At 47.9% G+C, this 27354-nt stretch overlaps 1 long non-coding RNA gene across 2 annotated transcripts; it reads right to left on the bottom strand.

Moving 5' to 3' along the window:
• Positions 1-1421: 1421 nt before the first annotated feature.
• Positions 1422-23238, bottom strand: LOC131834469 (uncharacterized). 2 transcript variants are annotated; one of them, XR_009354891.1, is made up of 3 exons: positions 22977-23238; positions 22416-22496; positions 1422-1674 (listed from the first exon to the last, which is right to left on the bottom strand). It is a non-coding gene; the product is annotated as an uncharacterized LOC131834469 (long non-coding RNA). The 2 variants fall into 2 exon arrangements; XR_009354892.1 differs by lacking the exon at positions 1422-1674 and adding an exon at positions 12686-15236.
• Between the last annotated feature and the right edge of the window lie 4116 nt (positions 23239-27354).

Genomic DNA, 27354 nt, shown 5'->3' with positions numbered 1-27354 from the left:
GAGGGTTCACATCTTCACTGCAGCTTTGAGTGGGGTCCCCAGATGCTGGTTGTCTGGGGGCTTTGGGACTCCCCCGGGGAATCACCCCTTGTAGAACCAAGCAGGCGTCAGCCCCCCACACACACACAATGGCCACCCGAGCGACAACGGAAACCTGTGGGTCCCAGGGGGGGATTTGGGAAGGGAGGAGAGCCAGGAAAGGGGGAAGGAAGAGAATGAAACATTTATTTAGCACCTTCTGTGTGCGAGGTTTTAGCTAAATCCTCTCCCACGGTGTATCTCAATGCCTGCTGGTTCCCGGATTCATGCGCTTGGTGCTTTGAACGCTTCATTCACTCAACACAGATTCATTGAGCTTCTGTTAAACACCCAAGCACTCTTCTAGGTTCTTCACTCTGTGCACTCCACTAGATATTGTTCCAACACCCAGGGAAGCTATTAAGGGGATAAGATACAGAAAATAAAATAACATATTTCCTCAAAAAGCTCAGGTAAGACTTATGCACTAACCACTTGTAGACACCCCATAGTAGGAATGAGGAATGCTTTTCTGCTCTTGGCTTTGGAACAGGGAGCCAAGACCAAGGTGAAGAAAGAGATCTTCCAGGCTCGTCCGCGGCTCTGCACGGGCAAGTTCACCACCCACCGCTAATCACCTACGGGCAGCTGGTTCAGGGCTCTGGACTCCCCGGGTACAGGTAAAAGGGAAGCCTGCAACGCAGCCCCTCTTCTGAAATACCCACTGAATACTATATGACACCCTTCCATGGTGGCTGAGCTCAGGAGCCCCATTTTTTTATGAAAGTTGTAAAAATCTCACATTGAAAATAAGAAAATGTGATTAATGTAACCACCAGCTCAAGGGCATGGACTTGTTCTACAGCTACTGTGTGTCACAGGTGCTGATCTCGCAGACAACTCGCCTGATCCTGGGACACCTCCACCCCCCAGACAGGAGGGAAATCATATTAACTTTGTGGGCTGCTTACCCTATGCCAGTCACTAGGTACTCAGCAACCACTAATTCATCAAATACTGAAAAGACTTCCTGAGTTAGAAGCCACCACCATTCCCACACGAAAGGGGATGAACCCAAGGCACAGAGAGGTTTGTTAACTTGCCTACAGGACCACAGCAGAGTCAGGATTCTAACCCAGGCTGTGGAGCACTGGCATTCTATGTGCTTCTAGGAAAGGAAAAAGAACACTTCATTCCCAGCCGTAGGCCCCTGGTAAGATCCTCATTGTGCCCCCGCGACCTGGGAAGTTAGGTTAATGAAAGAGTAAGGGGGTTTATTTTGCAATTCAACCTGCCATTCTGACCCACAAATTCAAAGAGTAGGTACTTTTCCTTAAATTCACTTCCCAAACAAATGGAGCCCACTTTCTTGCAATGTTACAACTTTGATCTTTTATTCTGATTAATAAATTACAGTCTCTTAATGTCATACTGCTTGGAATATGGTTTTACTCTCCCCCTCCTCAAGAAATATAACATGGTTGCTGATCACACAGACTTCGCTGGATGCTTTTTGGGTCTCTGAACAATTTCTAGGGACGCTGATGATGGGCATATGTTTTGGGATCTCCTACACCAAAGCAAGGTGGAGGAAGCCTTGGGAATACTCCAGTAATCCTCTCAAGGCTCTTCTTAATATCTGTCAATTCATTTAATCTGAAAAAAAAAAAGATGGTGCAGTGTAGTAAACATATGGGCTGACTATCTCGGCTCAGAAGCAGGGCTGGGCCTTCCATGAAGCACAGGTGCACTCTCCATGCACTGGGAAAAGGAAAAGAGGGTCCCACGTGGGACCTAAGCCCCCCAGATCCAAACAAAGGGGCCTTCTGCAACCGGGTGAAGTGAGCGTCAAAGTTTGGTTCTTTACGCTCCAAACAGCAGTTGGCTTTTCTTCCTGGATTAGAATAATCATAAAAGAAATGGTTCCCACTGAGCTTCCACATTCATGCTCATACAATGAAAGCTGAAAACAAAGCAGAACAGAACAAAACCAAAATCTTTCCTGCAGACGTTGCTGTCATAATTTCTGGATGACCTGTAAGTTCCCACAAGATGACAAAGATCGGCAGAGAGGGCTCGCCCTTCCTGGGTTGGTGCAGAGGGACAGCATCCTGTTGCTAGAATAAAAACCCTGGGGGCCTTTGTTAAGATCCATGCTGTGGAAAAGCGGGACACCCCAGTACTGTCCAATATTTCTCAAAGTCCTCGCCACCATGAGGAAGACTGAGAACCAACTTTGTGAAGGCCTAGTTACTTTTAAATAAAACCCATGAAGACTGTAAGTATGAAGTGAAATGAGTGTGGTGCCTGCCCATAGCACTGAGACCCCACAGGGTGTGGGACAGTAAACCCACAGTGTTCGTGGAAGCCGAGCGAATGCACTGTGGTTCCTTTTGCCTTCTGTGCCTTTGTCCACTTCCCATCCCTGTCAATACTGACAACGAAGTGAAGAAATCTTGAGGCTGCTCAACTGTGATGGCTTTGCTGCCATTGCCCTGTTCAGATCTTGCCACCTGACCGCAAGAATTGACTTCTCAGCCTGCGGATTCTCAGCCTTGCCAAGCCTTTGAGAACTGCTTTCCTGGTGGTGGGGAGCAGGGCAGCCAGGGACTGTCCACTGGGAGGAATTGCCTCTACAGAGAAAGCAACTGTGCCCTGAGGTCAGGCCCCTGCCCAGGCAGCTCCACCAGTGCTGGTCACACAGAGCCCGTGGCCTCCCCTCTGAGTACAAGGGCTCTGAAGGGGCCCTCTGCTCTAGGGCTTCTGGTTAGAAGTAATCATTCTGTTGGCCAAACTAGCCAGGCTCCTCTGAGCCCACTTCTCAACTAGGCCTCCACCTTGGCCTTGATCAAAACACTGACATATTTGCTAACAGCTCGAGGCCATACCTGACTAATAACCCCAGCACCCCTCAAAGTGCCCACCTGAGAAAATTTGAGGCTGCCAAAGGAATTTGCAATGATTTGCCAAATCATTTGCTCCAGCCAACACCAGAAGAGGGTCCCTCTCCCAGCCTCTGTGAAAGGGTCAAAACCTAATTTCAACAAGCACCAGAGCTAACCCAAAGGGGTTTCACAAGGAAAAGAGCCCTCATCCCCCCCAACCCTGCCTCTTGGAATTTTGTTCTTCCCTGACTCTAAAGAACCCCACTCATCCCTTGTCTGTCCCCTCATTCTCCCTTTGAAACACCTGGTTGCCTCTGTATACTTCTGTATAAGCTGAAGTTGAGTTCACACTGGGCCCTTTCTCAAGATCCAGAGAGAGCAGATGTTTCAGTTCAAGTCTAAAGGCAGAAAAAAGCTGATGTCCCAGTTCAAAAGAAGTCGGGGAGGAGGAATTTTCTCTTGCTCAGAGGAGGCCAGTCATTTTGTGCTATTTGGGCGTTCAACTGATTGGATGCAGCCCACCCATATTAGGGTGGGCAATCTGTTTTACTGGGTTTACCAATTTAAGTGGTTATCTCATCTAAAACAGTAATCTTTCAGAATGACGTGTGACAAGATACCTGGGCATTCCATGGTCCAGTCAAATTGACACAAAAAGTGATCCCTCACAGACAGTTAAGACTAAGTAAGACTCAATAAGACTGTTGTTTGAGCTGCCCCGTCTGTGGTGAGCACAAGGCAGCCCTAGCTAACTAATATAGATTTTGGTACTGGGAAATAGGGGGCTACTCTAACAAATACGTAAACATGTGGAAATATCTTTAGAATTGGGTAATGGGTAGAGGCCTGGAGAAGTATTGAGCTATGTTTGAAAAACCAAAGTCACCTTGAAAAATTGTTGGTAGAAATATGGGTGTCAAAGACAATTCTGGTGAGGGTCTAGAAAGAAAGGACAGCTGTAGGGAAATTAACTGCTGCATGTTCTTAGAGAACGCATACAGCATCATGAACAGGATGTTGCTAGAAACCGGAACGTACAGGAGCTTCTAGTGAGTTCTCAGCCAGAAGTGAGGAGCAGATTATGACAAACCGTCAGAAAGGTGATCCTTATTACGCAGTAGCAGAGGGCTTGGCGCAATTGTGCTCTATGGCTTTGTGCAAAATAGAACGTGTAAGCAATGAACTTGGATAGCTAGCTGAGATTTCCTAGCCAGGTGTCAAAGGTGCATCCTGTTTCTGTTGTCTAAGCCAACCGGTCTGTAGCCCATGTTGTGACAACCCTAGAAAAGTAATATGGTAGGGAAGCACCTGGATGGCCCGGGAAACATCCTTGATCACCTGTCCAGGAGGGCACAAAGCCTTTTGGAGGGGAATGAGGAGCAGGGGAGCTCAGATCCCAAAGCAGAGTTGGACAGGCTTTCACCGCCTGGTGTCTGTGAATGAACAGCAGGCACAGTGATGGCTCCTGCCCTGCCTCGTGGCATGGATTCCATGGCTCCTGATCAGGCCCAGGCCTGCCTGGCCTCCAAGGCTGAATTTCTTTCTAGAACCTAAGTGTAAAAGGAGAACTTGATAGAGAAAGGGGATGGATTTTAGCCAAGCAAAACTGCCTTCCACTCAGCTCACCTTCCCTTGACAGGCAAACGATTCCTCCAAGAAGGCAATGGGGCTGCCGTGCGAGGAAACCATGATGTTGGCCAGTGGTTAGCAACATCGAGTGGCCAGGATTGCCCTAGAAGAAATGCCTCATCAAGAATTCCAGCTGCAGAGAGAGGAAGGAAAAATGTGCAGGGCGCATTTGTTCCCCACCTTTGGGGTTTTGTACAGTGAGGCCCCATGTCTGGGAGCTGCCAAAAACACAAGTTACCAGCATTGCAAGAGGGGGGAGGAGGGCTATGGAGCCTGACACACGTCTACCTCTAGAACTGGCCAAGATGAACGCCGAGCTCCCGGGCCTGCAGCTCACTCTGCCCGTCAACCAGCTCACGTCGTTTGCCCAAGGTTTTGGAGCCTGACTCAGGAGTGAAACTCTCACATGGCAACCACTGCTGGCCTCCGCACGGGGGGGAGGGGGGGAGCAACTGGTGGAGGTGCCAGAAGGGTGCAGACAGCTGGATAGCCCCTAAGGATCCTTTAGACTCTGATGTGCCTTCTGACATGTGTGTCAGTCAAATCGACGGTAATGTGAGTTTTGGTTGAGTGAATCTGATTCTCCACTGGCTTCCTTTATAGATCTAAGCTTTGTCCTGAAACAAACAGGAATGATCCTGCATAGACTGAAAGGAAGGCATGGGTGAGAAAATCTTCATCAAGTCATTAGTCTGTCCAGGAGGGCTTGACCACTGGACACTCACTCCTCTCCCTCGGGAACCTCCTTTTCTTCCCTAGCAGTGGAAGAGTTGGCTCTTTGCCCATACTCTGCAGCCCCTCCTCCCTGCTGGCCAGCTTGCTCTCACCCAGAAGTCCAACTTCATCTCCCCGTCATGGTTATCACCCCCGACTCTCCACCTTGGGTTTCCCAAGGCCCATTCGACCCTAAATCCAAGTTTGGCTCCATGCTCATCCCCACACCTTCACAGGCCTCAAACTCGTCTGAGAAAGAGGGCTGACCATCAACATAGACTTACTATCTCTGCCTACTTCAGCACCAGGTCACTAGAATGCAGGCGTTTCTCCCACATCTGCTAGCCTCACCCATCTGGCCACCATCCCATGTCCCTGCCTGGATCGCTGCTCCCGAGCCCCAGCCAAATCCCTCCCGGTCCCTCCCTTGCTGCCCAGGTAGACAGGTTTCCAACTCTCCATGCCAATCCAATTGTGTCACTTTCCTCCATCATCCTGTTGAAAAGAAAACCACAAAAAATCAGATTCTTAACTCTAGAGAACTGGCGGTTGCTGGAGGCAGATGGGGGGGGGGGGTGAGATAGTGACAGGATCAAGAGGCCAATTATCTTGATGAGCACTGAGAAATGTATAGAATTGCTGAGTCACTGTTGTACACCGGACACTAATATAATGCTGTATGTTAGCTCTGGCATCATTTTGACCAAGTCACCAAGCTGAAGCCAACTACCTAATCTAATTACAGCTTCCACCATGCTGAGAAATGGAGTTCTCCAGCAGTCAGTCAGGAATTTTCTGGTTACCATCAAGGATCTAATCTTGTCACTTGGGACCCTCTCCATCCCCAAAGGAGGATGAAGCATTCCACCTACTGAGAACCCCCTGTCCCCTCCCGCTAAGGGAAGGTGACCTTGACCAGAACAATTCATTCTTTTCTTTTGCTAACAAGTTTCTGGTTCTATCCTCCTTCCTATAAAACCCTCCTTTTTGTACAGCCCCTTGGAGCTCCCTGAAATTTACAAGATGAAGGGGAGGTGCTGCCCGGTTCCTGAATTGCTTCACAAAGCCAGCTAGATCTTCAGGTTTCTCAGTGGAATTTTTGTTCTGGGTTTGGTTTGGTTTGGTGCCATAGCTCCCTGGGCCCTGTGTGATTCAGCCTCTCCCTTGTATCCAGCTAACCGCTCGTGGCTTGCCCCAGAATTCAAGGCTTTGGGTCTCAACACCTTTTTTCTGTTTCTCCCTTTTCTCATCTCCCAAATCCAGATCTCCCTGGACAAGTTGGCCCATTCTTCATCTTCCTTCCAGCTACAACTCTGAGGCCACCTCCTCTGGGACCTGTCAAGTCTAGCGGGGAGAGTCCCTCTCTGCTGTCACCACCTGAAATGACCCCACCCAGGGCTTCTCATGCAGCAGTGTCCAGGCCTGTTCATTTCTCTGTATCCCCCACTAGACCTGATTATAAGCTTTATGAAGAGAGGAACTGTGTCTTTTATTAGCCATTTGTGGGCACCGACCATCGCGCTCAGCACATAGTAGATGCTTAGCCAAAATCTACTGATGGAGTAAAGGCCCACTGAGTGGATTCAGTAAGATAATTCAATAAAATAGTGTGTCTGCAAGAATTCACTCTCGTTTAAGTACCTGCAATTCAAATCCGGCCCATATCCTGTGTTCGCAAATAAAGTTTTATTGGCACACGATCACCCCAGTTGGTTTGCTCTTGTTATAGGGGCTTTTCTGCCTCCCTGGCAGAGTTGATTGTGATAGAGGCCATCTGGCCTGCAAACCCTAAAATATTTACCATCCAGCCTTTTATGGGAAAAGTTTGCTGCCCCTCATCTAGATGTCAGCATAAACAGGCCTGACTCCAAAATATGAAAAAAATGTTTATTAGCCACAGCTCCACTGTGGGTAATGGAAGCATTGTCCAGTTAATTCACTCCACTACCAAGGATTTCTTTTATCTTTATTGTCCAGATAATCTTATCAACTATCCGCTGCCTAAGATCCTTGGTAGTAAATACCTCACTAAGTGGACTTAACTAACTCTTTCAGGCTCTGCAATGACATTGAGAATCCCTTTGTCTGGGAACCTAATTGCCCTCTGGGGGCCATAATGGGTCTAATTCACCCTTAAATTTGATCTACTCCAGTGTCAGCAGGGCTGAATCGCCAGGTGAGGTGAATGAACTCACAGTCCTTTCCCAGGGGTTCCTGGAGGCCTTGGGAGCAGGAGCCTGGGGTGAACTCACAGCCAAGGGCAGGTTAAAAGAAGTTAGCCCTGACCAGTGGCCACAGATGTGTCCTGTTTCTAGCTTCGAGGCCGTCCCCACACATGGAACACTAAGGAAACCATGTTCCCAATCAAAGCCCCAGGAGGATATCCAGATTTCCCTCTACAGAAAGAAGTCTGCCCTCTGAAAGTTTTGCTTAATCACATGATCGAGCCCTCTACAACAGGACAGGGACTGTCGGGCTAGGATTGTTCAAACAGGCCGCCGCCAGCTAAGTAAATGTCACAGGCAAAGCGTGGCCTGTGAGTCCCTTTCTTGCATACCTGCCTGGGGGCGGGGAGAGGTCTTTGTGGACAGCAAGGACTCTGTTGATGCAAGTATGAAGGAGTCCCTGCGTGACCTCTGTGTGCAGAAAAGACCAAGACACTAGTGCCATTCCACTGTCACTGAAGTTCAAGAAGATGGGTTCCCCCCAGTCCGAAGTAGGGGGCGTCACAGGCTGGGGCCAAAGCAGTTACACTCGGATTCTGGGTGGGGAGGGAGAATTAACCTCAAAGTACCAGCCGGTTCCCACACGGATGTCTCTTGTTTGTTTGTGTTACCATTTGCCTATTTCCTATTTACCAAGACTGTACTTCGTTTTGGCAGTTGGTGTTTCTCCCCGTGGATCGTTTCAGACAAAGTATTAATTAAGATACTATTTCTGGGAATAACGAAATGTCTGGAGGCAGGAAAGCCAATGTTGTCCCTACAGCGGTAGATGGAATCGTCCCCGGGAGACGGCAGGAAATGGCGAGAGCGCATGCTTACTGAGGGCCACAAGCTGTGCCAAATGCCTTACCCAATCACCTCAGTCAGCCTTGCAGAGATCCTGGGAAGGGCCTGCTAGTCACTCACACACACACACACATACAACCATGACACAGATGCATGAGGTCGCTCTCTTAGTCTGGGCTCCCTCCCAGAAGAGGGAGACAGAGCAGAGCCTAAGATAGTCAAGTACAGACTGTACCAGTCAGTAACTTAGGAGCTGATCCCAGGAAGTCCGGAAGGGTAGGGTAGGAAAGAAGGAAGTCAACACAAGCATGTGTTCTCATAGCACGTGAAGAATGCACCCCCCCACCCCCACCCCCGCCACCACTACCCAGTGCTCAACCCCAGGGGAGCGTTACCTCTCTAGGGCCGAAAGCAGGCAGGCTTACAGTACACTCTGGAGACAAGAAACTCAGGTGCTGGGATGCCTGGGTGGCTTAATTGGTTAAGCAGCTGCCTTTGGCTCAGGTCATGATCCCAGTGTCCTGGGATGGAGTCCCACATCGGGCTCCTTGCTCGGCAGGGAGCCTGCTTCTCCCTCTGCCTCTGCCTGCCACTCTGTCTGCCCGTGCTCGCTCGTGCTCCCTCTCTCTCTCTGATAAATAAATAAAATCTTTAAAAAAAAAAAAAAAAGAAAGAAAGAAAGAAAGAAACTCAGGTGCTCCTGAGCGGCGATCCAGGAACAGGGGGAGGTGGGATGCACGAGCCAGGAGCGCCCGTCACAGTAACAACAGAGGAAGAACTCCAGGCTGGGTCTCACTAACTCCAGAACCATCCTCTACATGCCCCCTTCCCACTGAGCAGGCCCTTGTGAGCAGAGCTCAGCCCAGGCCGCCCGAAGCACAGTATTCCTGGGCTTACCTCCCTCCCTCCCCGTTACTTGCGCCCAACCCAGTGCAGTGAGGAAAATGGGTCCATGTGCCTTGGGGGAAGAGTTTGGCCCCATTGGCCTAGGAGAACATAGTCTGCCCTAATGGAGCTAGACATGTGAAGGCCCAAAGCCACAAGTGCACACTCATCCCTGTGCAGTCCCAGTGAACAGCAGCCCCTTGGCTGCAGAGAATGAGCGGGGCGACTGTATACAGTGGGCCGGGCTCCAGCACCTTCATTGTCATCTGTTTCCAAAGGTGCATCCACTCTCAGGCACTCTAGCCCACACGCGCTCTGACGGGACCCATCAGCAGGCCCCCCGCACCGTGGCCGCCTGACCAGCGGACCCGTTCGACACTCTCAGTCCTTCCTTAAGACTCAGTTGCCCCCTGGGGCCCATCCGTCATTGGTGCTCGGTTCCCAAGTGGGCTTGATCACCCATTTACCTCCCCTGCCATGCTGAGCGAACTCAGGTCCCTTCTGAAAGAAAGTTCTAGAAGGGGAGCACCACCCCTGAAGAACACTGGGGGCAAAAGAGCCCTTTTCAGAAGGACTGTGGTGGTGTCCAGGCCCAGTGGGATTCAAGTCAGCTTGGTGTGAAGGAGCCCATAATGAATAGGCCAGCTGACCCTTTCTCTGCAGCCCTCGTTAGAAACTGGCTCCATTGTCACAAAGTGGAGGGGGAGTGAGGAAGCCCGGGGACAGCACTGTGCTCTCCAGGTGCTGAACTTCTCTGTTACCCTGGTCTGACCTTCTGCCTTCGTCTCTCAGAAACATGACAATGACAGTCCAGGATTCATCTAGGATTTCACAGAAACCTAAATAATATACTCAGAGTGCCAAATTGTGTCCCTTAGGTAAAAGCAGTTCCTAGGAGATTTTCAGAAAGGTAAACTTAAAAGTCCATGCTGAAAACACTTTGTGCATCTTCCCTTCCCTGCAGAATTGCAGTTAAGCAATCTATGGGAGCTCGCTGGTATGGAATAAATGTGCAGCACGTAAAAACCTGCAGGGACCCAATTCTGCCATACAGCGCAACCTCTTCCTGGAAAACCCCATGCCTCGCAGATTAAAGGATCATCCTAAAAATATTCAGAGAATTTCTGGACTTTCATTCTCATGTAAAAGGATATTCCTCATTTACTTCTCAAAGGCCAGGCACCATCCTGATGCAAAAGTGAAGAGACACAATTCCCAGCCTCAGCGTCCCACGCTTGGGAGCAGAAGACAAATGATATATGATAGTAACAACACAATGAGACAAGCACTATAACAGAAGAGACTTGTCTTTTGTTTTAAGTGCAACAGAAACCCAGAAGAGGGACCACACTAATGTTGCATGGGTAGATCAGGAAAAGAATGAGTCATAGAGGGAATTTTCAGCTGGGTCTTGAAGGATGGGCAGGAGTTTTCGGGGTGGGGGCAAGGTAGAGGTCATTCCATCAGAGCCGGAGGTATATGCAACAGTTTCGGGGTTTAGAATATTGTGGCGTAGTCAGAGGGCTTAAATAGTTCCCTGTGCCCAGAGTACAGGGTATAAGAGGCAGGGGAGGAGAAATTATAGAAGGGCTGCATGAGCTGAGGCTGGAAAAACTCTGTCAGGACCCCATTACCATGACAGCTTCAGCCTGCAGCTCCCAGGGACTCGGGCAGCTGCATTCATTATTCTGTGGAAACTAAAATTAACCTAAACAAAGTGGTCAGATTAACCAAATAGGCAGCCTTTTCCTCCTTAACGATAAAAGAAGGTAGTAGTCTCTCACTTGCTGAAATCTGAAAAACAAGGGACTCTTTGTCCCAAATATCCTCTCTCCCAACCTGACCCAAGACCGGAAATGTCACCGTCGGGGTGCCATCCCGTTGGATCCGAAAGGCACTTTGGTTTTCAATGTCTGTGAACAAAAACGGAAAGAGACTGGGCTGAGAGAGCAGCTTGAATTCTAATCCTCCTGGGGACTGACCTGGTGGGCATCTTGTCATTTTGTTACTGGCCATTCATGGTTCCCTTCTGTGAAACACCTCGCCCATGCTGTGCCTAATTTTTCTACTGAGTTGTTTCTTATTGACTTACAGTCATTCTTTATGTTCTCTGGTTGCTAAACCTTTATTGGTTACACATGTGGCAAATATCTTCTTCCAGTTCAGTGGCTTATCTTTTATTTTATGAACACCTGCATTTGTCTAACAGCTCACCTGGGATCATGGAGTTTTGTGCCTGACAGATGGTTGAGAGCAGGGGGGTAGGACCCAAGACAATGTCGCAGGCCTGGGAAGAAAAGGCTAGACCCAGCGAAGAGAAGATAAAGTCCAAGAGGCCGAAGCAGCCTTCACTGTTGGAGGACTTCAGGCTTGACCCCTGTGCATCACTCTTGTCTCCCTGGTCTCCTCCGCCCAAATGTTCAGGCCACGGGAAACCGTCCAGATCTCTGAATGCGCCATGCTCTCTCTGCCTCAGTGACTTTTCCCATCCTAGTCCCTCTACTGGAGCTCCATTCCTGAGCCCTCCCCCAGCCCACTCTGCCTGGAAAGTGCTCACCTGCCTGTCCTCTCCCAATCATCCCCTGACCCAGCTGGATTCCCTCCAAGAGGCTCCTAAAGAACCCTGACTCAACCCTGCTGAGACTCCCACCATTTTTTTTTTTTAATTTGATAGTTGGGATATTAAGATTAAATTAAATATTCATATTTTCCTCCAAAAACATGTAAACTCCACTACCTCTTAATACATTACTGACAATGAGGCAGGCAAAAAAGTAAACACATTGTTGAAGCAATTTCTTTTCCTCCGTCAGGGCAGAGTGTGGGAAAACTGTTGTCCTGCTTCTAGGTTTAAACAAAAATTATACTTATAGCTGAAGTAATGCTAATACATCACAGGAAAGAGTTCTGGCTGACACAAATACACACATTCTCTTTATTCCTTTTTTTTTTTTTCCAGAACCACCAGCACATGATTTAGGCAAAACAGGGTACACAGGAATATGACTGATCTTTTGGCCAAGCCAAAAAAAACAAAAACAAAGAAACAAACACAAACCCCTGAGCCCACTCCCAACCTGCCTCCCAAGCCCCACTCACAAAAAAAGTTATCCTAACAACTGTGTCTTTCATGCTTTATAAATATTAACTTCTTAAACCTGCACCTTCTTCTTTGACCACATATTGTCACATTTCAAAAAAGGAAGGTCATTAAACACATTGTTAATATTACTGTATTAAATCTGTTCTCTACTTCAGCAAACTGCCCATTAGACCACCATTTTACCCCACCATGTGCCCACTTCTAACAAAACCAATGGCGTGTTCACAGTCCCTAACTTCAGATACCATAAAACAGGAGACTCTCACTTTTTACTCATTCCCACAGTACCCCGTTATCCCCTCCTGCAGACAGATTCCTAACTTTTGTAGGCAATGCGTTCTACTTCTTTTGCATTCCACACATCATATAGCATGAGACTCAATGCACCATTATCTATTTAATACATTTTTTTAAAGAACAAAATGACTTGATAAAGACAATTTGGATGTAATCACACTTTTAATGAGGCTGCCCTGATCACTAGCATAAATACTGTGGGTTTTTTTTTTTTAATTATGTTGTAAGTCTAGCATTTTGTAGAAGACACAAGACAGTTTCAGTTGAAGTTAGAACTTTTATGACCTGTATTTGACTCAGAAGTGGGACCTTCTATAGGAATTATCTGCTGGTGGGACAGTAACAGAACAGCCCAGACGCTGTAGAAGAGGCACCCAGACCTACACTGGGATGTAATGACAAGATAAACCATTATTGTATCAAGCCTTTATGGCAGCCAGTGTCCCTTAATTTCTCTGACCCCACACTTAAAACAAAACAAAACAAAACAAAAAAACTCCTTTTGGTATTGCCTCCGAAATCTGCTTGGAACATCTTCAGTTCTCAAACCATTATTCTCTGCATATGAATGGATTCATTGCTCTAAGTCAGTTTAACAAATATGTATTGAGCACCTAGTGTGTTCAGGACAGAATGACAAGGGCTGGGACAGATAGCAAGCTAAGTCACAACATGGTGCACACAGGAACACCCCTGTAGCCACCGATGCCTCGGAAGCCAAAAGGAAGGTGTGCTGGGAAGACGCCGAGGAGAGGGCTTGAGATTTAAGTCATAAAACTGCTTCCTTGGAAGACACCATATTGAAATGAGAGTCCCTGCACCGGCTCTCTGGGTGACTGGAACCACATGCACGATCCATGGCCAGACAAAGTCAACTAGCCTTGACCTCTGCCCGAGGAGCCCTGCTCCCGAACTTTGGGAGGGTGGGGACGAGCCCACCTGAGAGACAGTGAGGTCAGCAAGCAGACACGAGGGGCTTGACCCTTTCTGTCTCAGGAGGTGATCTCCAGGTTGAGCTATTCTGTTGCTGAGTGTCTCTTGGACGCAGTTGACCACTGTTGTTGCTCCATTTCCCCACGGATGACCCAAAGAAGGGGAAAAGCCTTTTACGCTGCCGCATCCGGTCATGTAAAGATAAGGAGGGAATGCCTGGTGAGGGCTCGTGCTCAGAAGTTTTGTTGTGATGAATAAAATCATACTGATTAGTGACACCATTATTGATGATGGCAGGGCTCCCACGGCACTCACCTGATTGCTTTTTTAAAATTCCTCCCCAAAAGGGCATATTTGGTAAAAGCGAAAAGATAAGATTAATGGAGAAACGAGGGAATGTGAAGACCCTCCCCCCACTGGGATGAATACAGGAGTTCACACCCGTAGAGTCATCTGACCGTAAGGGCCCAAGCACCTGACTGACTTCTAGATCCTGCTTCAGACGCTGCCCATGGCAGCCCCAGCCAGCCCCGACAACCAGACTCGTCTGTGCGGCCAGCCAAAGTGGCCCTCGTGGTACGGAATGACCGATAGTCTTGCTGTATATCTCTCATTTCCATTCTGGGCACCACACACGGATTCCATTACCGGCTCTCTCCTCAGAGACAGGCTGAGCTTGTCTGTCTGGGCTCTGGTTTCATTCTTCCTATATAATCCATAAGAAAAGTCAGATGGACTCGGCAATTCCTTCCAGCCCGAGGGTTCTTCTAGTCACAAAGATCCTAGTTCGTGCCTAATCACCTTTCATCCTCGCAACTAGCCCTCCTGGTGGTTCTCTTTTCGTTCCCATCTTACAGATGCGGGAGCTACAGCACAGAGACGTGAAGTCACCTAAAATAAGGCCACACAGCGTGTATAGCAGAGCCCAAAATTCAGACTTGTGTCTCTCGGACTCCGTGATCTGAATTCTTAGCTATCATGCTGAGTACTGCCTGCGATGGTTGATTTTATGTGTCAACATGACTGGGTCACAAGATGCCCAGACATCTGGTTAAGCGTGGTTCTGGTTGTCTCTATGAAAGTATTTCCAGAAGACATTAGCATTTGAATCCGCAGACCCTCCCCGGTGTGGGTGCACCCCATCCATCTGTTGGATTAGGCAGAGCAAACACAACAACCCTCGTCCCAACTAGAACAAAAAGATGGAGGAATGAGGAGTTCTCCGTCTCTCTGCTTGCCCATGAAGCTGAGACATTGATCTTCTCCTGTCTTGAGACTTGGACCCGGACTGACACCCCTGGTCTCTCTGTTGTCGGGCCTCCCGCTCACACTGGAACTGGACCCCTGCTCTTCTGGGTCTCTGCTCTTGCACCCAGACTGTGAAACTTCTTGGCCCCATAATCGCATGAGCCAATTGCCCCTAATGAATCTCCCTCCAGATATAATAAGTTAGATACACATACGGGTGTCTGCGGATCCTCTTGTTTCTGTTGCTCTGGAGAACCCTCTCCAAGGCAAGCAAAACTCATCCTTTGTGGTTCTTTTCTCTTCGACAATTCTCTAGGGTAAGGATGATGAAATGAGGGGCGCCTGGGTAGCTCAGTCAGTGAAGCGTCTGCCTTCGACTCAGTTCACGACCCTGGGGTCCTGGGATTGAGCACCGAGTGTCGGGCTTCCTGCTCCGCGGGGAGTCGTCCCTCTCTCTGCCCCTGCTTCCCACTTGTGCTCTCTCTTCCTCTCTCTCATATAAATAAATAGAATCTTTAAAAAAACAAAAAGGACGATGAAATTAGAAGTCTGAGTGACAGTATTGTCACCCATCTACCTAGTCAACATCAGCTGCTATTATTTTAAACAACTTCAAGATAAGCTCATTATTTTTAGTAGTGAACTTCTGAGTTAAGATGGCTTTACAGAACATCTCTTCCCAATTCTCAGTAAAAGTAAGGGAGAAAAAAATTAAACTAGGGGAAAAAAGGAATTTTCTGATAGCAACCAAGGGAGAAATGAGTATAACTCAGGGAAAAAACAAAAACAAAAACAAAAAAAAACCCATACATGTCAAAAATCAGAAACCAAGGGGTGCCAGGGTGTCTCAGTGGGTTAAAGCCTCTGCCTTCGGCTCATGTCATGATCTCAGGGTCCTGGGATCAAGCCCCACATGGGGCTCTCTGCTCAGCAGGGAGCCTGCTTTCCCCCCACCACCCTGCCTGCCTCTCTGCCTACTTGTGATCTCTGTCTGTCAAATAAATAAATTAAAAAAAAAAAAAAAAAAGTCGGAAGCCAAGGCAAGGAAGAATGTGGCATGGAGCCCTGTGGTTGGACAGCAGCCATATGGCTCCCAGAGCCATAACTGTGGGTCCCCCAAATCCTGAGAGCCAAACTAGGAGGAGAGATGTCTCTCTCTCTCCTCTTCTGATAAATGAGTAGTGGAATCAGTTGTGGGAGGAAAATGGGTAAAACAAGGAAGGGGGTGAATCAGAGACTGACCAAAGGCCTGGCGGAGTGTGCATAGCTTTGGGGAAATAATCTGTAAGCCTTAGCCCAGTTCCCATGCGAGTGGGGCATACCCTCCAGCTGGGTGAGTAGGGCCTGTTGCAGAGAGGGAACTTTCATGAAAGAAAGTCTAGACGGTCCAGCAACTATCCCAGCTCTTGTCAGTTGAGTCTCTTCCCTTTACACCTGCAATTCTCTGAGGCACCAGAAAGGGAAATACACAGGCTTCATACTGCTCATAGAGAAAAACAACTTGGTCTCAGAGAGGGAAGGAGTAATGTCAAGTTACCCTCTTTGATTCAGAGCAAACAGAAGGTCTGCAGAGAGCTAGTCAGGCATGTGTCAGATGAAAGAAGTGGCCGGGGAGCTAAGCAAACATATAGCACAAAGAACAGGGCGGGGAGGGGGGGGTGAGGGCCGGGAGGGGAATTCACCAAGAGTTCAAAGCTGAGAGGATAAAATGACAGGCAAGAGGAAAGGGAGACTGCACGCCTAAAGAAACAGCTAGTGAGCAATGAATCTATGTCATCATGAAACACACGCGTCACACACCAGTAGGAATTAGGGTTACTGGGGCTCCTGGGGGGCTCAGTCAGTTGAGCATATGCCTTTGGCTCAGGTCATGGTCCCAAGGTCCTGGGATTGAGCCCAGGATCAGGCTCCCTGCTCACTGGGGAGCCTGCTTCTCTCCTCCCTCTGCTGCTCCCCCTGCTTGTGTTTCCCACCCCCCACCCCGTCAAATACACTAAAAAAAATCTTAATAAACAAACAAACAAACAAACAGTTACAGTTCCCAAACAGAACATCACTGGTAGACAACATAAACTGGGACATTGGAAAAATAACTATACGTTTGTTGGGGCCACCCTAACAAAGCGTCACAGACTGAGGCACTCACACGACAGAAACTGAATCCCCCACAACACTGGAGGCCACAGGTTCAAATCAAGATGTTGACAGGGGGATTCTTTCTGGAGGCCGAAGGGAAGACTCTGTTCCAGCTCCTAGCTTCCGGGGTTTGCCAGCACGCTGGACATTCCACGGTTTATGGTTACACCACCCCAGTCTCTGTCTTTACGCAGCTTTCTTTCCTCTGTGTGTCTGGGTCAGAATTTCCTACTCCTTATAAGGACACCAGTCGCTGGCTGCATGAGGGCCCACTGCAATCCAGTATGACCTCATTAACATTTTTACATCTGCAAAGACCCTATTTCCAAATAGAGTCACATTCACAGGTACCAGGGGTTAGGATTTGAGCATATGTTTTTAGGGAACTCAGTTCAACCAGAAATAACAATAGAACTGAATAGAATTAAGAGGAAGAGGAAGAGAAACGGAAGCACTAGGAGAATGTCAATGTCCTCATCTTCGTGTGGAAAGAGACAAGCAATCATGTTCTAAAACCCAGACATGTCGATGTGTACACATGTGCATACGGATAGAAAACCCCAAACAGTGAATTCTTCTGTCAACTCTTATATTTAGAGAATATGTGGTTAAGAAACATTTACTTAAGTTTCAACAGCTTCAGTTTATTTTTGTTCTTTCATAAAATAAGTGAAATTCCAATGTAACGTCCTTTGTTCTTTCAAGCATTCTAGTGACTCCTTACCATGCTGTTCCGTGAAGCATTTCCAATATGAACTTCCTTCCTGACAACCAACAAAACCATGAGAAAGCGTGTGACTAATTCAGAGCCTTAGTCATGTTTGCAGCACCGCAGCTAACAGTGTGCCTGGTACATAGCTGTCGTTTAATACATGCTTGCTACATTGGCTTGTTTTGTTGCTAATTATACCATGCTGTACTGGGTAACGTGCAGCAAAACCACTGTGGGCGTGCCCTCTAGAACCCTGCACCCGTAGAGGCACAGGGTGTCCAGTTCTCAAAGACTACATTTCTCATTTCCCTTTTGCACCCAACAGTCTATCTCCAGGAGATTCATTCCAGACATAGCTAAGGGGGAAACGGCACTGTTGTCCTCCGATGGGCTAAACCTGTACTCAAAGGGAAAATGAATCCCTTCTTTCTGTCTGGAATGTATTTCATGCTCCCTGCTCTGAAGCCCTATTTGCGGGCAACATAGTCCCTTCAACCATGGACAACAGAATCTGCTGGTAAAAAGCCAAGGGTGAATGGGTCAGCTCCTTGGGCTCGGCGCCTTTCCTGCAACGGGCATTATTACTGCTGGAGAAGGTAGCCCGGATCCAAACAGAGCAGGTGTTGCTGCTGACAGAAGTGGCCAGGTGTGCGGGCACATTTGCAAACCGTCGGCAGCCTTGCACTCCCACTGTCCCCCACCTCCCACGCCAGCTCACCTCCAACTTATTTGGAAGGCATCGAGAGCTGCTCGGAGCTTAGTAAAGATAAAGCAAGGCTCTTGGGAAAGAAAACTAGGGCTGAACGCCTTTTGCCTCCTTATCTGCATCTGTCTGGTGTAAATGGCTCTCTCCCCCTCCCTCCCTGTCTCTCTTCCTCATTTTCGCCCCAGTGTGATCAATATTCCCCCTCCATCACAGATTCGGGACCTGACAGGCTGCGTTTGCCGTTCCTGTGCTGACTCATCCACAGAGCCCATCACGGGCCAAGTGCTCCCTCTGGCCGGAAATGGTACTCAGTTGAATCTCCAACTCTGGTTTATCTTTGCTCCAATCAGTTTCCTTTTTCCTTTTCCCCAGAATGTCATTTCGGTCCTGTGCCTTGCCAACCTGGGAGTCCCAGAGAGACATTAACATGGGGGTGGGGGGGAGGGGGGTTTGCAGGACACTGAGGGAAGGGCGGCAGGGACTATAGTGTCCCCCCTTGTAAGTATCAAGAAGCAGCAGCTGAAAGGAAGAAAGCACCAGCACTGGTGAAGGGGCGAGGTCTGGAGCCCAGTAACACACTAGAAATAGCTGCCACCCCAGAAGGGCATATTCTGCGTCCAGCTTTGGTTTGATTTCCTAATTTTGTAACCTAAGAAGGACCACAGGGGTGGAGAAAAATAAACACTTGTTTAAATTCTTTTCTGGAATGTCAGCTGTCAGGTGATCGAGATTTCTAGCTGGCTGAACCTCAGAGATGACTGCTTTCCATGTCCTCTAGCCACAGAGGAGGAGCCAGAGGGATGCCAAGACCAGTTCTGTCTCCAAGGTCAGACAGGGGACAGGGGCCCGCGTTTCAGTCCTGGGCTATTTTCCTGCCCTCTTTGAGTGTGACCTCTTTGTGCACAGCCACCCGAGTGCTTATGCTGTCAAGTGCTTCGCTTGGCAGGGTCTGTGGTTTGGAACAGCTGGCGGGTGGCGATACCGGCAGAGAGACCTGTTTAGGGATGGGAAGCATGGTTGCAGCTGGTGGTGCAGGAAGACCACTCTGCAGCCAGGGGCTCCGGGTGAGAGCAGGGAGAGCCGGCAGGAAGGACTGGGGCCAGCTTCAGCATGGAGGGTTCCCCGGGGATTACAGGAGCTGAGGCTCTCATCTGCCTCTCTGTTACACTCCGGGGGGCAGAGGACAGACACAGCGGCCTCACACTGGAACTTCTGAAGACGGTAATGAGCAATTTGACATTCTCCATCTTTAGGTCACCAAGCAGCATGAGCTCTTCTGAAAAGTTCTCCTTGCAGCCTTGCGGCAATCGCTGCAGAGAGAGTGCTTGGCTCCCATCAATTCTGCTCCCTTGGTCTGCAGCAAAGGCAGCGGTGGGGGGAAGGATGCTAGAGAATAGGAGGGATGAAGGGTAAGAAGGTGGGGAGATAGGAGGAGGGGGGAGGGGATGGGAAGTTGGTGGGCGACGTGATGGAGTGTGAGGACGTAATGTGGAGGGAAGAAGCCAGGTCTAGCGGCTGTGCTGTGACCCTGCCAAAACCACAGGGTTATTCAAGCTAGAGTTCAGGACTTCAGGGAATGCTGGCCCCAAGACTAAGGGGAGAAAAGAGGGACCAGCAGGGGACTGATCAAGCCCAGCTGCTACTCCAGCGTCAGTCAACTCAGGGTTCTCCCAAAGGAGACTGTGCATAGGCTGTTTTGATGCAATTGTGCGCAGGAAATAATAAATTGAGGAAGGAGAAAGAAGACCCCCAAAGTACCTCCTTTTTTTTTTTTTTTAAGATTTTATTTATTTATTTGACAGGCAGAGATCCAGGCAGAGAGATGGGGGGAAGCAGGCTCCATGCTGAGCAGAGGGCCTGATGTCGGGCTTGATCACAAGACCCTAAGATCATGACCTGAGCCGAAGGCAGAGGCTTAACCCACTGAGTCATCCAGGCACCCCTCCCCCAAGGTGTCTTCTTAAAGGCTATGAAATCCCAGGATTGTAGACTCCGGCCTGAGAGTCACCTTTGAGGCCATCGGTCCCTTCGTGCACCCATGAGACTATCTCCTCAATCAGCCTCCTTTGAACCATTGTGAGAGAGCTCTGGTCTGCTTGCCCTTTAACCATTCCATTCACGTCAATCTGTCTAACTGCTAAGACATTCATCATATTACAGAGTCAAAATGGGCTCCCCATAGCCTCTAGCCTTTTTTTAAAATCCTCTAGCCTTTATCCTAATCCTTCCACATGATTCTCAGAAGTCAGATTAATACACCTTTGTAACACAGTTCAGAATCTGCGTGTGTGTGCATGCAAGTGTGTGTGTGTGTGTGTGTGTGTGTGGTGAAGGGGAATTCCCACATTGTTCATACATATGATCTTGGCAATTACAAGCAATTAGCAAGCAATCGAGTGATCTGTTCAGTTAGAGGTTATCAGTGACTAATGCGAAAATCATATATTGTTTCATAAATCTATTTGAATTTCTGAATCCTAAAACAATCCAAAAAAAAAAAAAAAGCTCAACCAACTTTCCAAATGTGATGCTGGAAACACTAAAACAAACCTCTGCCTTTTCCCAAGATGCATCCCCCATCTTCTTGATGCCTCCTTTCCTTCCACCCGGTGCCAGCTTTGCTGGACCCCTCCGCATTGTGGCCCTGCCCTGGCTTCCATGATTGGCCCGGGTCTTCCTTAGCCTCCAGCCTGACCCCGCTCCCGGCTCCAGCTCCTCAGGCTGCCACAGCACGGAATCTGAACTCCCCCAGCTGCTGGTTTGCGTCACCCACCCAGAGGCCCCTCAATACCCCACCATCTGCCTTAGCAACCCCAGCTTCTTGCTGGGCTCTCTCCTCTCGCAGCGCATTTGAACTTGGCCCTGGACCCCTAGCCTAGGCCTCTCAAATGCACATGTCCCAGCCACATCTCAGCCTGCTCCCCCCAGCTATCTGCTCCTGAAGAGCCCCCTTTCCCCCTGGGCATCTCAAAGGGTCTGCCTTTTGGTCTGAAACTCTCCTTTCTTGTGCACCAGCCAGCCCTTTTCTTTACCACTCACCTACCTAACTCCAGGTCCTGAGACCCAGAGCTATGGGGCCATAGCCCCTCCTTGTGTGGCCTGGGGTACCCTGCAGTTCTCTTCTCTTTCTCAGGTTGATTCCTCACAGGTCTCCAAGCATGGGTGGTCTCCATTAGGGAGGGTACCCCCCCATGTCATTTGTGGCTGCTTCTCCTGTACCTAGCACAGCACCTGGCCTGCACGAAGAGCTTGGTACATGCTTGTGACGAGCAAGTGTCCCCTTTTGTACTGAATACAGCTCAGATCCCCACAGAGCCCTATAACAGTGATCCTAAAATCCCCTGCATCCTCCTTGCCCACTCTGTGTCCTTGTACGGGCTATACAGAGCAGACTGACTGCTCTTCTCTCCTCAAACAGACCGGAACATTCCACCGTGAGACCCTTGCTCACAATAATAGGTACTGTATATATGTACTATGTATATATAATATACCAACACAAAATAATATTCAATTTCATACACTAGCTCAATATATAAAATTAAATGGTAGTATTATTTAAAATGCAATGCTTAATAATAAATTACTAAAAATAAATTATTATACATGATCTGTTAACGTAACAATATAGGAATATACTATACATAATATATTAACATAAAGTGATATACACATAAGACATTGATATAATGATACATCACACATAAAATATTATATAACAATGTGTTATAATCTAATAATTTATTGTTGTCCATTACTGAGTGTTCATATGTTATAATTAAATACAGTGGTATGTATCTACCATCACGTGTGTGTGTATGTATATACAAAGGACAATACATCCTACGTACTTTTCGGGTCAGCCACTCTCCAGGACAGGTTGCACGCATTATTTCATTCATTCTCGACAACGGCTCTGTGAGCTCAGGTCGTCTGCAGCTCGCCCACCCATCCCTACTAATCGGTGAGAGCAGATCTATCCTCCCCTTCATGAGGCCAGTCCTTTCCCTATGCCCCTTGGATGCTGAGCATGGCCCAGAGTCTGTCCTCACATACATCCATTAGGGCACAAGACATAACTCCCTAAAACATGGGAAGCACACCAAAAACCAGAGGTAGGCCCATTCCTTTCATTTACCTACAGCACAGGAGCTGGTCCATAGCCGTTCAGATTGAATCACGCAGGGTTCCCACAGCAGCTGCCACTCAGTCTAGAGACCTGATGCAAAAACAGGTGAGCAAGTCATACATTTGCTCATTGTGTTCTGCCCCAGACATTAGCTTGACTAAACCTTTGGTATATTCGTTAGACCCGTTAGTTGAATGACTCCTATCCTGTTAATTTTCTCATGACAAAGAAGTTCTGTCAAAATTCAGACTTAAAACACAAGTCTGATGGGTAACGGATGTGGGCAGGGCCAGGTCCTCTCTCCACCTGTGAAAGAATGTCCCTATACTTCTCAGACTTACAGATGAAATGTCATTGTCCTGGACTACGCCAGAACCCCTCCCCCACTGTGACTCATCCCATAGTCATGGGGGGTGTGGGGCGGTCAACTCTGGTCTCACCGTCTGACTCCCTCAGGCCACTGGGCAGGACCCCAGGAATACCCAGGCCTGTAGAGCCCTCCTGCTCCCTCGAGGACGTCAGTGCCTTCATGCACACCCTCCCAACCCTGGCAGCCTCTGTCTTCCTTACCTCCTCTTCAGAGAGCTCGACAGAAAACCCGCCTCTTTCTCACCAGGAAGCAGGGGCAGCTGGAGGCATGTGGGTACTCCAAGAAAACTCATACTTTAATGGAATTTAATACCATTCAATATCTATTTTGAGAAGGAACTGAGTGCTGCTCCAGCCCCCTTCCTTCCTGTTCCCTCCAGGCAAAACTCAAGCTCCACACCATCATCCCAAGCAATTCTGCTCAGCGTTCTCCCTACAATTTATATGTCTAGTCCAGAAAACAAACCAGTGAAAAAGCCCACAGGGACCTGGATCTGCTTTCTCTAGAAGGCACTTCAGTGAGTTCTTTGGAGTGGGCGGGGCTCACCTCTCACACCAAAGTAAATAGTCAAGAACTCTTTCCAGACGCATTGGGCAATCAACTGGAGTCAAGTTCTGCAGGTAAATGTCATTTTTCTCTTCCTTGTTGCATTTCTTGGACTGTGATAGTGGTCGGAGGCCAGACTCCTCCAAAGTGGGGCCTGAGGCCAGGATCTGTGGGCATGTGACTTATTCAGGGCAGGGACAGCAGAGCAGGAAGTGGGAGGCGGCCACGCCGGGCTGTCCTGCCACCTCAGCCCATCCTGCAGATAAATCTAGAGTGAAAGTTGGACCTTGTCTTCTGTCAGAGCAAGGAACCTGGGCTTTCATATTCCTTCCCAGACAGCTGTTGCTGAAGCCCTCCACCCCCTGCCATGGCAATGTGACTTCCGGACACTTGAGGGACCACAAACACAGGTCAACTTCTCCAGCTGCCTGTGGGCAGTCCAGGCATAGGGGCTGCCATCAGAAGTCAAGTTCAAGGATATCGGGGCTTAGGCACCCAAGAACCAATGGGGCCACGGAGACCTGGACAGAGCACCCACAGTGGCCACTGCAGTGTGCCACGTGGAGTGGCACTTTGGGCCACTGCTGCCCAGCTGGGGCACTCCTTAATCAGGCTCTGCCAAGAACTGGGGATTAATAACCTCATAGAATCCAGTTATAATCCTGGCATCATCAGGTAACCAAGATGAGCCTCCATCATAATCTCTTTCTGTGTGTGTATTATAGGGAATGTGTGTGCACACGCACGCACACACACACACAGTGGCCAATGGAACCTCCACACGTATATGCTCCCACTTGCCTTCAGAGCACAGCAGAAGGGCAGAGAGTGAACGCTGGAGCGCGGCTGCCGGTGGCTTAGAGAAGACTCACACAGGTGGCACTCCCCTCCATCCTGCTGGACATCCAGCGTCTCCCCGAGCAGCATCTCTGTCCCCGTGCTGCTTCTTCCTGCCCGCACCTCTCAGCCTTTCTGGGTCTGTTTGCAAAAGAACATCTGTTTCCTGAATCCTGTTTCCTTTTATCACCGACCTTGTTTCTTCCTTTGCATCCATAGGATTTATTTGTGAATCCTTTCCTGAAGCACACACAGTTCATACACAAACCTTTCTCAAACCGTTCTCACAGATTCCTGGAGGCTGTGTCCTTCGCCAACAAGGATTCTGAGTCTCTGAAGCCCCGGTCCACACTTTATAAGGCAAAGAGCTATCTGTTTCTAGCGATTATTAGAGTTTCTCCCAATTTTACTGGGGCCAGAGCCTGCTGGCGGGGAGGTCACCTCACAGCGCTTACCCCAAGACTGTACCTAACATTGGGCGTTGTGAAGATGCCACAGAGAATATAAAGAGCATATTCTAGAAGCAGATGGCCAGCTTTGAGTCCCATTCCCACCACTTGTTAGAGGGGGGTGTTAGCTCACTTTCCCCATCTGTCAAATGGGGGTAATAATAGTAACTGCCCACCAGGTTCTTCTAAGAAAACAAGATCATGCAAGATTAACTGAACAAAATAAAGTCTGGAGCACTGTTAACATTCCAGAAATTAGGGGTGGTAAGCACAGTCACAATGGCCACTGTTTTTATTTTTGTGGGGATGGACCCAAAGAAGAACCTCTCAGAGATTCCCTCTGGTTTTACAAACCAAAAGCAAATATCATTTGCTGATCATTGACACTACGAACATCCAAATCCCAGGGGCAAGCTCGGCTCCCTTGCCTGTTCTCTTGGTCCTATGAGAAGGAGGTACTCGGCCCACAGCCATGTCTAACTGACTCATTGGACCTGCTTTAGGTAGAAGGAATTTGTGTGTGTGACTTGTGTGTTGCAATCAAAGTAGTGGTCAGTTATGGGAATTGGAAAATAAGATTGACTAATATTGATTAACTTGATATTCCTCTGGGGTTTTTTAAATTTTTTTTGAAGATTGTATTTATTTATCTGAGACAGAGAGAGAACATGAACATGAACACATGGGGGGATGGAGAGCAGACAGAAAGAAAAACAAACCTCCCACGGAAGCAGGGAGCCCAACGTGGGGCTTGATCTCAGGATCCCCCCAAGATCATGACCTGAGCTGAAGGCAAATGCTTAATGGACTGAGCCACCCAGATGCCCCATTCCTCTGGGTTTTAACACAACATGCTACAAGGCAGATTCAAGCTCAAATTGGCTAAAAGCAGGAAGAAGTTCATACCTTTCAACATTATCTTCTCCCTATCCATTCACCCAAACTTTCTTTTGTTTCAGCTTTTTATTTTTGAGTAATTATAAATTTACAAAAGAGTTATAAGAATAGCACCAAAAATCTTACATATTTTCACCCAGTTATCAGTTATTAACATTTTTCTATATTTACTTCATTACTCTTATCTAAATGCATAGGTGTATTATTTTTTTCTGAACAATTTGAAAGTGAGAAGCAAACACCCTTTAACCCTAAATATTTCATCATGAATTTTGTGATAACAAGGATATCCTCTTACTAAACCACAATACAATTATCAAAGTCAAATAGTTTGGCATTGATACAATACTATGACCTAACGTGCAGTACATACTCAATTTTCACCAGTTTTTCTATTAACATCCTTTATGTATATTTTTTTCCTGATTCAGGATCCAGACAGGACCACACAGCCTCTGTAGTTATCAGGTCCTGTGCCTCTTTTAATTTACAACAGGTCTGTATCCTTCTTTGTCCTTCAAAGTCCTGATTTTTTTTCCAGCTTTATTGAGGCATAACGGACAATACTGATATTTTTTAATAGTATAGACCATCTCCTTTGAAAAATGCCCCCAATTTGATTCTGTAGAACATGTTCTCATGATTAGATTTAGATTAGACCTTTTTGGCAGGAATACTATTTGAATGGTGTGTTCTTGATGTACCCCATAGGAAGACCTAACATAGGTCCCATTATGGCAAACGGTAACATGCTCATTGGTAAGGTGGTATTACCAGGTTTCTTGACAAATCTTTGTTTCAAAGAGGAAATCAACTGCAGTTTAAAGATGTAACTCATCCCTCAATAAATTTATATATCTAACATGATCCTCCAAAATGTACTAAAAATTTTCCTTCTCTCAGAAATAGACAAGCAGGTTCAGCCAAAATAAATCAGCAAGCATAGCACAGGAAAGACCTAAACTAGAAAAAAAAAAAAATGAGGAGGGTCTCCCCAGTCCTTAGAACCCATTGTAAGACCTTGGTAAATAGTACAAGATGGCACATGAATAGACACCCAGGCCAATGGAACAGAAGAGGTCGTCCAGAAATAGACCCAAATGTACACAGGACATTAGTATATGACAAATATGGATACTCCAATAAGTGGGGAAAGGTGGCCTTTGTAATAAATAGCATTGGGTCAAGTGGATAGATATTAGGGAAAGGTAAAGTTCGACCCATGCTCCATCTAGCACATCAAGGTAAACTCTGATGCATCAACGTTTTCAATATAGAAAATAAAACTATGAAAGCATTACCAACAGGCCTTCTATAACTGGGCTGGATCTCCTGCACTTTCCAACCCTGCCCCGCAGAGTTCTGACCCACTCGCCCTCCCTGTTCCCTGCTGGGGAACTGCTTACGTTGATGAACCAGTAGGTTCCTGTACCCTCCAGCCAACGGGGAGCCATGACAGGACAGAGGAGGGCCTGAGGGAAATGAAGGCAGGGTATTCACTCCTGGCTTCCTCCTGCAGGCCACTGTTTCCCCAGCAGACACAACAACTCTTCTCTACTTGGCCTGGTCTACAAAACTCTCTTTCCCTCTAAGCTATAGTAACCTATCAGCTCTTCGTCCCCTGGAATCCAGGGGTAATGACACCCCTAGTGCTCCTAGGCCCTGATTCTTGCACCACCCTTGGAGGGAAGTCCCTAAATCTTGCCTACACCCCCTTATAAGTAATCCTTTTGTACATAAACTCTTCTCGAATTATCTTAATTGAGACTCTGCTTAGGATTCTGACTAGTACAATAACCTTGGAGTAGATTGGGATATCTATGTCTCAAACTCCAAAAGCAAACAAACA

This window comes from Mustela lutreola, chromosome 6 (genome assembly GCF_030435805.1).
Source record: "Mustela lutreola isolate mMusLut2 chromosome 6, mMusLut2.pri, whole genome shotgun sequence".
Taxonomy (NCBI): domain Eukaryota; kingdom Metazoa; phylum Chordata; class Mammalia; order Carnivora; family Mustelidae; genus Mustela; species Mustela lutreola.
Note: the sequence above shows the minus strand (reverse complement) of the source record. Positions and strands in the feature narration are given on the sequence as shown.